Source organism: Rhinopithecus bieti, unplaced genomic scaffold (genome assembly GCF_001698545.2).
Source record: "Rhinopithecus bieti isolate Rb0 unplaced genomic scaffold, ASM169854v2 scaffold_27010, whole genome shotgun sequence".
NCBI classification, from domain to species: Eukaryota; Metazoa; Chordata; class Mammalia; order Primates; family Cercopithecidae; genus Rhinopithecus; species Rhinopithecus bieti.
In genome coordinates, this window is record NW_016812757.1 from 1414673 (window position 1) to 1428272 (window position 13600).

The following is a 13600-nucleotide window of genomic DNA, read 5'->3' on the forward strand; positions in this document are numbered from 1 at the left end:
AATGAGTTACCACTCCACACTCACTAAGATGTCTGTGATCACCCGGATAGACAATAATAGAGTAAGGAAAAATCAAAACCTTCATTCACTGCTCGTAGGAATGTAAAATGATGCAATCAGCTCGGAAAACAGTTTTTTCAGTTACTTAAAATGTTAGAGTCACCATATGACCCAGCAATTCCACTTGTAGATATAGACCCAAAAGAAAATGAAAGCATATAAGCATATGTTTACCCAGAAACTTGTACATAAATGTTCATATGCTCATAAGAGCATTATTATTAATAATCCTAAAGTGGAAACAACTCATATGTTCATCTATTGATGAGCAGAAAACAAAATGTGGTATATCATTGGACGTATATTATTCTTTCTTAAAAAGGAGTGAGGTACTGATACATACTACAAGGTAGATGAACCTTGACAACATTACATTAAGTGAAAGAAGCCAGGCACAAAAAGTTCAGAACAAGCAAATCCACAGAGAAGGAAAGTAGATTAGTGATGGCCATGGGCTGGAGGAAGGGGAATGCAGAATGAATGCTGGTGGGCACAGAGTGTTTTGGGGAGCAATGGACATGTCTTAAAAATACACAGTGATAATGGTTACACAACTCCATGAATACACTATGGTATCTCAATAAAGCCAGTAATAGAAATTCATCTGTGAGACTGAGGTCAACACCGTAGAAGTCAAACCTTAAATCATGGATAAGAAGAGGTAAGAATAGCAAATGAAACTAAAAAGTGATGGGCTGGATACACCCTGACATTGTTGGGGAGATGAGCAGCCAGGATAGAAATAAGGCATGAGGGGAGGGCCATGACATGCACCTGGAATGCCACTGCACTGCCTGCAGCTCCAATCCTGTCGGGGCTGGCCCTGGTGTATGTGGGTGCCTTAGTCTACATCAGTGGTTCTCAGAGCAAAATCCAGCAACCCCTGAGAATCTCCAAGGCCCTTTTAATTGGTCCATGAGGACAAAACTTTTACCATAATAAAACTAAAGTGTTGCTTTTCCCTTTTAGTGCAACTTTTTAATAAGTGTGCAGTGGAATTTTCCAGAAGCTCCCTGACATGATGACATTATTTTTCTGACAATAAATGGGATGTGTGCTTGTGTATTCTTCTGTTTTAAACATTTGTCAATTTTCATTTCTTATATAATAAATTTGGATGGGTATAAACTATGGAAACTGAAAATCTTGGGAATCTCCAGTAATTTTTAAGAATATAATAGAGGCCTGGCGCGGTGGCTCAAGCCTGTAATCCCAGCACTTTGGGAGGCCGAGACGGGCAGATCACGAGGTCAGGAGATCGAGACCATCCTGGCTAACATGGTGAAACCCCATCTCTAAAAGATACAAAAAACTAGCCAGGTGAGGTGGCGGGTGCCTGTAGTCCCAGCTACTCGGGAGGCTGAGGCAGGAGAATGGCATGAACCTGGGAGGCGGAGCTTGCAATGAGCTGAGATCCGGCCACTGCACTCAGCCTGGATGACAGAGCAAGACTCTGTCTCAAAAAAAAAAAAAGAATATAATGGAGCCCTGAAATGAAAAGTTTGAGAACCACTAGCCTATAATCAAAACCAAATCATAGGCTTGAGCTGGATACAGTATCCTTCAAGTGATGCCCTTGTGGGGATCTATGTGAGGACATCAATGGCCTGTGTGTGACAGTGGAGGACAGTGGGCTATCTAGATCCTTGGGGCTCGTGACACCATTCAATCTCCAAACAGTTCAATTTCACAAATATTGGAGCCCTATCATTAATGAGGCTAATGGACAATTGAGGTTAGATGCTGGAGATGCAGTGAGGAAGAGAACCAGGCATAGTCAACCTCTGCCTTTCTAGGGCTGACACTCATACCATAATCCTGTCTTTCTGGCTTCTCTATTCCTCCTCTCAGGGAAAGTCTGGAGTTCTATATGGCCATGGCTAGTTAACTTGTGCTCTTTCTCATAGCTAGCCTCCTAAAGAAGCCTGTAGGCACTCAAGGGTTAGGTGGCCCTCAGTGGTGCAGGTGGGAAGTCACGTGCTTAAGGGCTCCTTGCAGTTAGCACACCTATCATACCCATGAGTCCCCACCCCCACGACGCTAACACATTAAGGGCAGATACTGCTTCCTGCTCAGAGCTGTGTTCCGGATGCCAAGGATCTGGCCTGCTCCAGAGTGAATGCTCAAGAAAGGTTTTGATTGAATACATGAAGGAGTCAATTTGTCTCCCACAGAATACGATTATTCGGCTTTTAGACGTTATAAATGAGTGTGAAAAGGCTTTGATTTCTGCTGCCAACTGGCCAGATACTGAATAATGAATCATCAGCAATCAATTCAGACTCACCCACCACAAAGATCAAACAAATCCCATGGCCAGAATGACAATAGATTGAGAGCTTGATGAAAGAATGGCACCATGCAAAGTTCCAATATTTCGCCAACATCATTGACTGGGCTCACCACAGTCTTCTGCAGCCACCGCCATGTGGCAGCCTCCTGTCAGCTGCACAAAGGCAAGGGCCAGGCTCCGCGCCTGCGCTTTGGGATGAAAGCAAGGATTTTATGTGTGACTCACAGTGAGTGTCAGAAAAATTCTCTCTGGCCCTGGAAAATACCACCTGGAAAATGAAGATGGCATCCCAGGCTGCATCCAGAAAGGGAAGCTGGCAGCACCAGGCTTTTCTGCTACTTGCTGAGCTTGGTGCGGGATGGCTGGCAACCCCATGCTGGAGGATGGTAAGGGATCTGCTTCTTGGAGGGAGGAATAGTTATGTTCCTACTTAAGAAATCCCTGCATGATAAGTATTTCCACTAAGTTTTCTCATATTTCAAAAGATTCCCCAACAGAAAGGGGAGCAGAGGAAATTATGGCAAAGCCACTGCCAAACAGTTTCAAATTTCCCACTTCTCTCTGTTCTTTGTAAAGATGTCCTACCAAAGCAGATGGAAAGGGGTGGGCTTAGAATCCTGGTGAAGATATTAAATATAGGTGGGTCCCAAATTTTCAGGGAGAAACCCATTCCCATCTTGTCATTGATTAGGGGACTTTGTAGGTAGCTACACAGCAGTCGTTGTGATTTCTTGCTGGTGTGAGTTAAGAACCGCTGAAAATTGTTTTTCCTTCCCAAAGATCTCTTCCATTTCTCCCAGTAGTCTTCTCCCAGAGCTGAAATTCCAGGGATTTCTCATTCTTTCTGATTAAGACCTTGAAAGTTATGGTTATAAACTAATTCAAGTCAACAAGCACACTTAGCTTGTGCCAGACTCTGGCCAGACTCATACTAAATTAACCTCAAAATAGATACGAAGTTGTTGGGGTAGGAATGAAGGACATTAATGTACATAACAAATTATAGTAAATGTAAAAGAATGCACACACAGAATGCATCTGGAGCACAGGGGTTTAAGTGGCCTTTTTTGCTAATAATTCTATAATAGATATTATGCTAAGCTGCCTTTGGTATCACATAGTTTCTGCTCCTCAGAACAAACTTACAAGACAGGTCCACAGTACAGACTCCATCTTTGTGGTGAGGCCCTGAAAGAGAATCCTCAGAAGGTTTACGTGACCAGTTGTTTGCGCAGTAAGTGCCAGCATGAGGCTTTGAAGCCACGTGGCTCTATAGCAACAGGCCTTCTTCTCTATACCCTCTTACTACCCACCACTGGGCATTCGGAAGGTGCCCTGAAGGAAGTGTTTCTAACAAAGCTCAGAGGGTAGAATTTTAGTAAAGGTTAGGAATATAAATACTCCAGGATATTCAAATCAAAGGTACAAAATTTAGTGGGGAAAATACAGCTTAAGAATTACCTATTTCAGCACCTGAGAAGTATAAATATTATCCAGAAAGTTGTGAGTTGTGTTGATTTACATACATGTCATTGCTAACTCGTCTAATTCTTGGAAATGATAGGATGGATTCCTTAGATAGGGACTTTCTGTCCCAGGATTCCGGCTACAGGGCAGATCTGGCTGATGCTGAGAGCATGGCAGACACTGGTGGAGTTCAGGTGAGGACAAGTTTTACAAAATGGAAGTCGACAGGAGTGCTGCCCACTCAGGAAAATAAAAACTGGCCATCCCCAGACGGCCACCCTAGAAACCCTAAATCACACCATGAAGCAAGAACTACCTCGAAGGTCCTCGAAACACGTGATGACAATAGGACCTCTATCCCTGTTCAAGCAGGTGGGTAGTAGGCTGAGGCAGGGATGCGGAGAAGAGAAGGCAATACTGAGAATGGGCGAGGCACTGTTATCAGGACAGGGATTGCCTGCAGGGGGTGCGGAGTGAGGCTGGTGTGTTTTTTATCCCTGGACAGGAATTCCACCCTGTTTTGTTTTGTTTTTAATCATCTCTCGGCACCTGAGTGCCCTCCAGAAAGCAGCTCCAGAATGAGGCCAGGGCCCCAGGCTTGCCCACATGGATCATGTTCTTAACCATGTTCTGCCTTGCCCCAGGGATATCTTATAGCCATCTCCTTCCCATGGAATAAGCTGTCATGATTTGGGACGTTCTCACCAGATTAAAAATTGTTTTGTTCTCTGTGCATTTGAGGATTTAAAATCTATGAGGAGTAGGGACGACAAAGCCGTTCATTGCACTGGTTGCTAACCTGCGAAACCATAATATAGCCTGTGGCAAAATATCTCATCATTTTCAAATTTGAAGCTCATTTAAAAAAATTCAATCCATCTCCGGAACTCTGGTTTTCTTGTCATTTAAGCAGAGATAAGACTGTGCTTACCTTTGTTGTTGTTGAATGAGAAAAGGGACAGAAAAGTAAGCAAGCAAAATAATGTGACTTACACTTGCAGGAGTGGAGGCAGGTGTAAGGGTCCAGACTCTGCTCATGGAATCAGAAAAGCGTGTGTGGAAGAAACATTTTTCCTCAGGAATGCTGGCTGCACAGATAAGCCCCAGACGGAGCTCCAGACAGAGGCAGTGACAGGGGTAAGAGAGAGCCTCGAGTGCTCGGAGAACCACAGATGAGTTCGAAGGTGAGAGCACCAAGTGCAAAAGTAGGTGTTCAGGGGTTCTGCAGGACAGGGAGGCAGAGGCCAAACTCCATGCTGTATTTTGTACTCATGCATTTCCATTTTGGACTCCACTGAAGAATATCTGAACCCAAAAATGACGGTGTTATTTCATCTTAACAAAAATTCTAATGTGGCAGAATGGAGAATGGATTGGAATTATTCTGAGTGTTCGAGAAGCAGCTAGAAGGATGAAGGTTAAGTTCAGCTTGAAACAGGGTCATGAGAGTGGGAGTGAAAAGAAAGGGGCAGCTTCAGGAAATAGAGAAGGGCTGCCAGACTTAATAAAGACATGCAGGATACATGGTGAAACCTGAACTTCAGATAAACAACACAGAAGTGTTTCTGGCTTACGTGTGTTCTATGCAATATTTGCAACACGAATTAGAGAGTCAGAGGTCAGAGAAAGAGAGGGGAAAGCTGATGCTGAAGTAGGTCTCCTTCCATTCCAGCCGAATGTTTTTTCCATGACACTTTTATTTCACTACAAACATAAACCGATCTGCTCATCCTTGGTTCTGATGAAATTCGTGCTGTAGATGAGAAGAAGCAAGCTGTGTGTTCTCCATGCCAGGTAACAGTCCTCATTGCCTCCAAATAACACTTCCTGGGCACCCGTACCCTGCGGCTCTGCCCTGGATGATGTGCAAAGTCAGGGGCCCCCACACGGCTCACCCTCCAGGAGCTTACACTCAGAATCAGCCGGGCAGCTACCACAGGGCCGCAGGCACAGTGCAGAGCAGCAGGTATACACAGGCAGTGGCCGTCGAGGGGAAGCTAAGGGAGGAAGACAGCCTGCATCCCATATGACCACCAAAGGTGCCGTGCCGGCCGCTGCAGGAAACCTGGGCACACCCACACCAGCAGCTGTTCCCAGCCTTTGGATGATGCAAGGGCAGGGAGGCCTTGCTCTTTATCTGTGGGAAATTCTCAGACTGCCTGGGCCAGAGCAAGGGTTCCACTTGGGGCTGTTCCTGAAGACCACCCAGAAGTGTGCACAGAAAGCAGCACAACATCTGGCAGGACCCAGGAGCGCATTTGCCAAGCACAGGCTGAGCGCGGGAGGTGAGGCAGAAAGAGTGAGGGCCAAGAGCTGTTCCCTTAGACGTGCATGGGACTCTCTGTTGCTAGAATCACCCATCCTGTGACCATTTTGCAATGGCATCATCAGAAACAGGAATATATTTTCATTGCCATTAGTAGTAACAAAGTATGCTGAGAGTTCATCCTGGGAATACTTCATCCCAGCAAGTACTACAGGGGAGGCTTCCAGCTGCGAGCTCAGCCAGATGGAGTTTGGTGCTGGTTCTGTCACCAACTACTTACGTGATCTTGGATTAGTCCCTCAATCTTCCCGAACTTCAGTTTCCTCCAACATAAAGTGTGGGACGTTTTCTTATGTCAGTGGATTTTCATACTGGGTTCCATGGGGCCAGAGGGCTCCTCTAAGAGGAGAGCAGCCGGTGAGGCTGGGGTCTCCCGTCGCGCCCCTCCTGCCAGAGGAGCAACAGTTAGCAGTTGCACAAGGAGGGGTTTTCTGTAGAGTTTTTTGGTGTGTGTGTGGGGGGGGGAAGGTTGTATTGCCAAGAAATAGGTAGAAATGCTAGTCTAAGATATGCATATACTTCCAACGTTCTATGATTCTGAGACTGAATTTATTATCCATCCTGCTTTTCATCTTGTCTACTGCAGCTTTCACAACTTTTGATTAGACATTAAGGAATGAAATAGGGGCAAAGAGGTAAAGAGGTTTTGGGGGGCTTACAACATCGAAGGCCATGAATTGCATGCCATTGTCATGTGTGGCAGTTGGAAATAAGATTTTGAGGCACTTTTAAGCTACGTGTTGGGTTTAAGCACTGAAGATTGAGTATGAGCATCAAAGGGTCCGGCCAGAGGGGAAAAGATGTTTTGCTGGAATCACCCTGAGAGGAAGATTGGGGCATAGGCAGCCCTGGAGGAGTGAGGCTTGGCTAGGAAGAGAAGAGAGGCAAGTTTTATAAAAATGGAAGGTGGTGTTCAGAGCAGAATGATCTGTGAATATAGACCACAAGCTGAGAGGCAAATTAGCCACCAACAGCACAGCTAACGGAAGCTACAGCCCATGTTTGCTTGCAAGGTGCAGGTAAGAAAACGTTTCCACATCCAGCAGTTCATGGCCTTACAAAGAGGTCAAAGGGTAGAAATGTGGCATCAATACTCTCATGCTTTACGGTATTTTATGGGCTTATTGTTGGGTTGTTTCAAAACTCTCTTACTCTCTCCTTTACCACGCAGAAGACACACTGCGATGTTGTCTCTCAGCACTGTAGTCTCAGGGTGCTGGCGTTAGCATCCATAAGGGTCATTTTGAGATGTGGTCTGTCCTTTGCTAATGTTGTCCCTATGGACACAGTAGACCTAGTTTCTCTTTCTATCAGCTTCCTCATACCATAGGGAAATTGGGTAATGACATAGGCATTAATATTATGATTATTGTTTTTTAGTTGGGAGGAAATAATGGACACAAATATGCTTTGTAAAATGATGAGAACTAAATGATTCGTATATCAACATCTGTCGGCTAACACTTACATTCTGCAGTAGGTTAATTCTACAGGTGTCAGGTCCCATGGCCTGTGGAGAAGCTAAACACTCAGGAATCGCTCTACTCTACTCTTTTTTTAAAATGACTGACTCAGGAGGAACTAAACTGTTTGTCCCATTGAAGAAGGAGTTTGGCTTGGGGGCCTGAGGCTTGCTCTGTTTCGGGCAGCAGTCAATGGAAGAGTTTGCTGAAGATTTTACATGAAATGATTCTATGTGCTTTCAAACCCAAATGTTTCTGTTTTTATAATATTTTAACTAACGACTTTAAAATGAATGACACAAGCTCAGGGACTAATAAAGATTAACCGCAGAAAAGGAATGAAAAAAAAAAATAAAAGAGCTCAAAACTTACATTCTGCTGGAATTCATTTAAGCATAGAATGAAAAATGTCCAGGGGCAAACCACCAAGTAAAACAAACAAAGATTCTCCTGCACATTAAAAGACAACTAAAAGCAGAAGCATTCCGTTACAGAAAGAAAAATCTTTTGGGTGGGATGAGCATTCAAAGCATCTGTTTCATTAGGAGCAAAATCATTTCAAAATACTATCAAAAGACCCCTCCCCCGAACTAATAAAACAAAGCCATTGAGCGTTGCGCATCTGTTGTACTGGGTCTTCTGGAGGGCAGAACTGGAAACACGTCACTATGCAGAACATTCTCGTCTTGGCTAATGTTTTCTTCTTGGCCTGGCTCTGCCTCCCTGCTCAGAATTCTAGCTAGGATGAACCGAATGCGTTTTCCAGGAATGTTTGTTGAATGAATGAATGAACAAAGAGCAACCAAGCATGGCTCTTCCCATTAGTAATCCTTAGTGTTGCTCCTGGAGAGGAGAAATATCTTCTGAACTCCTAGATGATTTGTTTCTGCTTTCACAATCTGAGACCAAATCACTGTCACTGCAACAGCATGACTACAAATGCTCTTGGTCACAGGGTTTTCGATCATTGAAAGAAGAACGGGACGCGTCTCCTCAAGGCACAGCTCCATATTTTCCAAATTTTATTTGTTTACACATCCAGATGCATGGGGTGACGGGTGAAGTGGGTGAGTGGATATATCCTTGAAAGTGGTCACTCTGCTTCAGCCGCATGCCTTAGGACACCTGTGTGGACACGCTGGGTGTGCTTGCTCCATGGAGCAACTGGGTCTCTCTAGGATTCACATTTTGTCTTTTCCTTAGGGAGACTTACCAAGCTCAACTTCAGCTCATACACAGATAAGGTCGGGCCAGCTACAAGCCTCCATCCTCTGCAACACTTTGAAGTCAACAATCTGAATACACACACACACAGACACACACACGAGTTTGCATCTCAGAATGTAAACACGGTCTGAAGAAATGAAGAAATTACATTGCCCTCACTCTTAAAAAACCTGAGGGAAAGTTTATGAACACAGATAATGTCAATACCAGGTACATAATAAGGAAGCACTAAGAGAATATGTTTTCTTGCTAGGATTGCTCTTATTGCCTGAGAGAAATATTTGTCACATAATAATTTGTCACAATCTCAGCCTGAAACCCTTGTGTACTGGGCTCTTAATCACCATACTCAAAAATATGTTTGTTCAGAGATGAAGAAGACAAAGCACATAGACATTGTCTAATGAATTAGTCTATATTGTAGTGGATTTGGGTTACACAATCCCAAGTAATTGCTTTTCAACTATTCACATTTCAAATTGAAATACTTTTGCCCATGGATCATTGCATAAACTCATCCTAATCCCTTTATACCTCCACTGCAAATATCAAGTTTATTCAGTCTAGAACAAGAGCTCTCACACTCATTTGGTTAGTAGTGCACTTGAAAAGTCCTAGTACTCTTTGTAGTACACCATGGAGTGTTCATTCATATTTAATCCTATTATAATGATGTGAAGAATGTTGCTACAGAAATATGCCTCTCTTCCATGCTTGCCACATGATATTTCAGTCATGAGAATTCTCAGCCAAAAATAACAGCTAAACCAAGTACAATCATCCAGTTTGGAGTATTTCAATTAATGTTTCTAGAATCCTTAAAAATGGTGTTATACATCAGGGCTTACTACAACAATACCTTCAAAATGGAGTGAGCCTTAAAATAGAGAAAAAGCTCTTAACCAAATAATCAATACACAAAAATAAGTGTGTGTGTGTGTGTGTGTGCGTGCGTGCACGCACATGTTAAGAGAGAGCGGGAAATAGAGTTAGGAAAATTCTCTTGTAAACTGAGAAAATATATTTTTTTGTGCACCTGTAGGTTTAGCTGATAGAATATGAATGTTTCACAAAATAATATTTAGAGAAACACTTCTTAAAAGGGAAAAAACTTTGCATGATTATAGCTTTCAAAGTTGTAAAAGATAGGATAAGTTCTGAGTATAGGAACAGGGGACGCCTTTGAACAAATGCTTTTTTGTGCAGCCACTCTAGGAATGGCACCAAGTCTCTTTCATGGGAGGTATACACTCACCACCCAAAAGGTGACCATACGAGCTGAGCCCTGAAGTTTTAATGTGACTGGGGAGAACAGATACTTACAGGAGAGGTAGTTTTATAACGATATCTGAATTCCATGTGGAAATGCAGTCCTGAAGAGAGATGACTAAAGCATAAATGTTTTAGTAGTAAAGGGGAGGTGATGAGGGAAACTGTAGATTTAATGTATTATCAAGAGACTCCCCTTGACCAAGCTCTGAAAGAGAAGCCATTGATTAAACCTTAAAGGGTTGTTGCATTTTGTGGGGGCAGAGGAGAGTCAGTGGAGATGGAGAAGACAAGAGCATTAGGCAAAGGCTAAAATCAAAGTTGGACATAGCTTGCTTCTGATTCAATGAGTGATCCTTTCTTGCTGCCCTTTCTGTCTGTGGGTCACAGAAGGACAGAGGAAACCTGCTCTCATGGTACGACTTCATGTGCAAATGAACCTGGAAGAAGTGTTCACCAATAAGGAATGTACAATTCTTAATTCAGTATCATGTAGACACAGAATTGAATATCCTCAGACATTAATGCCATCATCAGCAATTTTCACAGGTTTTTGGGGTGTGTGTCAATTAGGATTGGGGTTTGGGAGAGAGGCAGTGATAGAAAATCTAATCAGTGGCTTAGGCAAAACAGGGGATGTATCTTGGAGTAAGGTTTAATGCAGAGGCTAAACAGATCGTCAGCGTCCAGTCTGCTTCATCTCTCAGCTTTCTCTTGTATTGATTTTAACCTCAGTTTCTATGCAAAGGCAGGACAGTCTGCCTGCCTAACTGTTCTGGGGTATGGGAAGAATAGATAGAGAAGGCATGTCTTTGCAGTAGCTCCCAAGCAAGTCTTGGAATTCATTGGTTTTGAATGTTCTTAAATCACATGCTCATTCCTGAATAAACATTGTTGTCCATGAGAGAATTTCTACCCTGATTGGTCAGGTCTGGGACTCATGTGAGCTACTGTCTAAGAATGAGAGAGTGGTGATCCCCCCCAGAGGAAATCTAGGGTTCTGTAGCCAGAAAAAAAAAGAGGGTGAATGCTGGGTGGGAGAAAAACAAATTCCCACACACATGTTGCTTCCTTTCAGATCCTGTCTCCTCACTGGATCCCAGTCTCCCTCCTACTTCTTCATGCTTGTGCTCATGGCACTGTCTTGGTTTGGCTTCTCAGCAAAAGGTTGTCTTTGTCAGCTCAACTCCATGTTCTGTGGCTGTAATTGCTCCTGTAAAATCCAGTGGTGTGGTGCATGATCACCGCATGGCTCCTGGCAAACTTAGGTTTCATCAGTCCACATCACTGGAGACCAAGTGTGGGGCTGTGACCTTCCTCACTGAGGCTGTGGAAGCCTGTGCTACATTGGGTAAAAGTGACATTCTAGGGTGATGCTGGCAGCAGAAGCGTGAAGATGAGTTGGGACAGAGAGAGCCACAGTCAATGGAAACCAGCTGGATTTGAGGATGAGTGGATCTGCCACTTACTAAATGGAAAAGCCTGGAAGAAAGAGCCGTAAAAGCCAAATTTATTCTAAAAGAAAGATGAAAATGTGGAAAAGGAATATCAGAGGAAAATCTGTTTGGGAAGAAGTAAATAAATTTGATATTTATTTGACATGTTGAGTTTATAGGGATAATGGGCTGTCTCACCAGATATCTCTAAAAGGCATAGAGGCATCTGTAATTTATTGAACACAGATTCTGTGCCAAGAATTTTACAAGGCTTATTGCTAAGCCTCACAATAATCCTGTTAAGTGGATAGTTTTTGCTTTCATTTTATATAAAAATGGAAACAGAAAGATAAGTTGTCTTGATCATCTTGTGATGGGCAGAGTTGGAATTTGAGCAAAAGGTCTGTCTCACTTCAAAGTCTAAATTAGACCCAAGTGATCAAATTGCATGGAAGTTGCAAGAGACTAAAATCTACCCAGATCAAACCAAATAAGCTCTAAGTCCAAATCCCTTTCAGCTGCTATTCACTGCTTCTGGTGGTTACTGACTAGGTCTGTGCTGATTGCTTGATTCATGCCTTAGCAAGATGAACTTGGATGGTGCTTGTGAGCTGCTGGAGAGGTGCAGGAAGCCAGGGCATCGCCTGCCACTGGGAACCTGGTTAGAGAACTGAGGGCCACTTGACCTCTGTCTGCATCAAGGTCATTCTTCCATGCCCGTGTGTCCCCAGTATCACTCCCAGTTCCTAAAATGGAGTCTAACAAGCCAGCATTGACTGAACTGTAGCCCAGTCTCTGTCCAAATTAAATTCATCAGTATCTCTTGTCTTTGTGGACCTATGAGATGTTTTGGTCAGTTCTGAAACAGCACCAAATATTCTTCAAAAATCGTTGCCCCAAACAAGAGTCAAAGGCAGGAGTTTTATGCAGTTGCTCAACGTAAGACATAGCTTTTGTTATGAAGAAACTTAAAAAACCAAAAGCAAGACAGCCTTATAATTTCGTTACTGTTCAGAATAAGCAAGTGTTCTCCAACAACTTCAAAGTTCAGGTAGATGGGTAGAACCCAGGGTTCTTTCTCAGAGAGTTCTAGAATAGAATCCAGAGATAGGGCAAAATTCTGTAAAAACTTAACCCCAAACAGATAAAACAGATTTCAGTAAATTGTTACTTTACATGTATATAACATCTCTAATCAATAGAGAACAACTGTAATCATTTCACTATTTAATAAAATTTATAAAATATCACCAATTTCACAGTTTCGTTAGTAAATGGAAACTCAGAGATGTCAAAGATTTGCCTAAGGCCACATAACGTTGCAGATTGAATTCAAAGCCAGTGTAGGTACCCCTCTATCAGCAACCCCGGAATACTCCATCAAGAGCCAGCCAACTTCTAATTACTAGAGCCTGTGTTTTCTGTCTGCTGGCTTTCTCTGTCCACCAAAGCCCCCTCTGTCTGCCCACAAGCATACCGGAAGTAACAGGATTCTTATCTCCTGGACAGGTCGGTGCTCATCTGAAGGCTGCCTTGTATATACCCCAGTTCCCTTCCCCCCCACTATATAAATGCTAAGACTTCTACATCAGTGCTCAGATTTCTCCAGCAGGGTCAAGCTGAGTTAACCACACTCATAACTTGTTTGATAACAAATCTTTTACTGGCTGTCTTCCCATCCCTGTCTCATTCCTAGAATCACTTTCTAAATAAACTTTTCACTCATATCTTTTTTTCGGGGTTTGCTTCTATAGGAGTCTAAAGGAACAGAGCCCAGTATGTCTGATTCAAAAGCCCAGACAAATTTGTTTTCCTACATGCTATTGAAGAGGGGACGGCTGCATGTGCTGCTCATGTCCCCAAATAAGAAGAGAAAGGTGGGAAACTTGGGTAGGAAGCCCAAGTAGACACATTAAGTCTGAGGACACAGAATATGGTTGCATGGTCAAGATCACGGCAATCAAGAGGGATGTGTGCATTGGACAACACTTTATTGTGAGGATTTCAGGGCACTATCCAATATTTTCAACCAAGACACCAGCGGATTCTAGGATCCTGC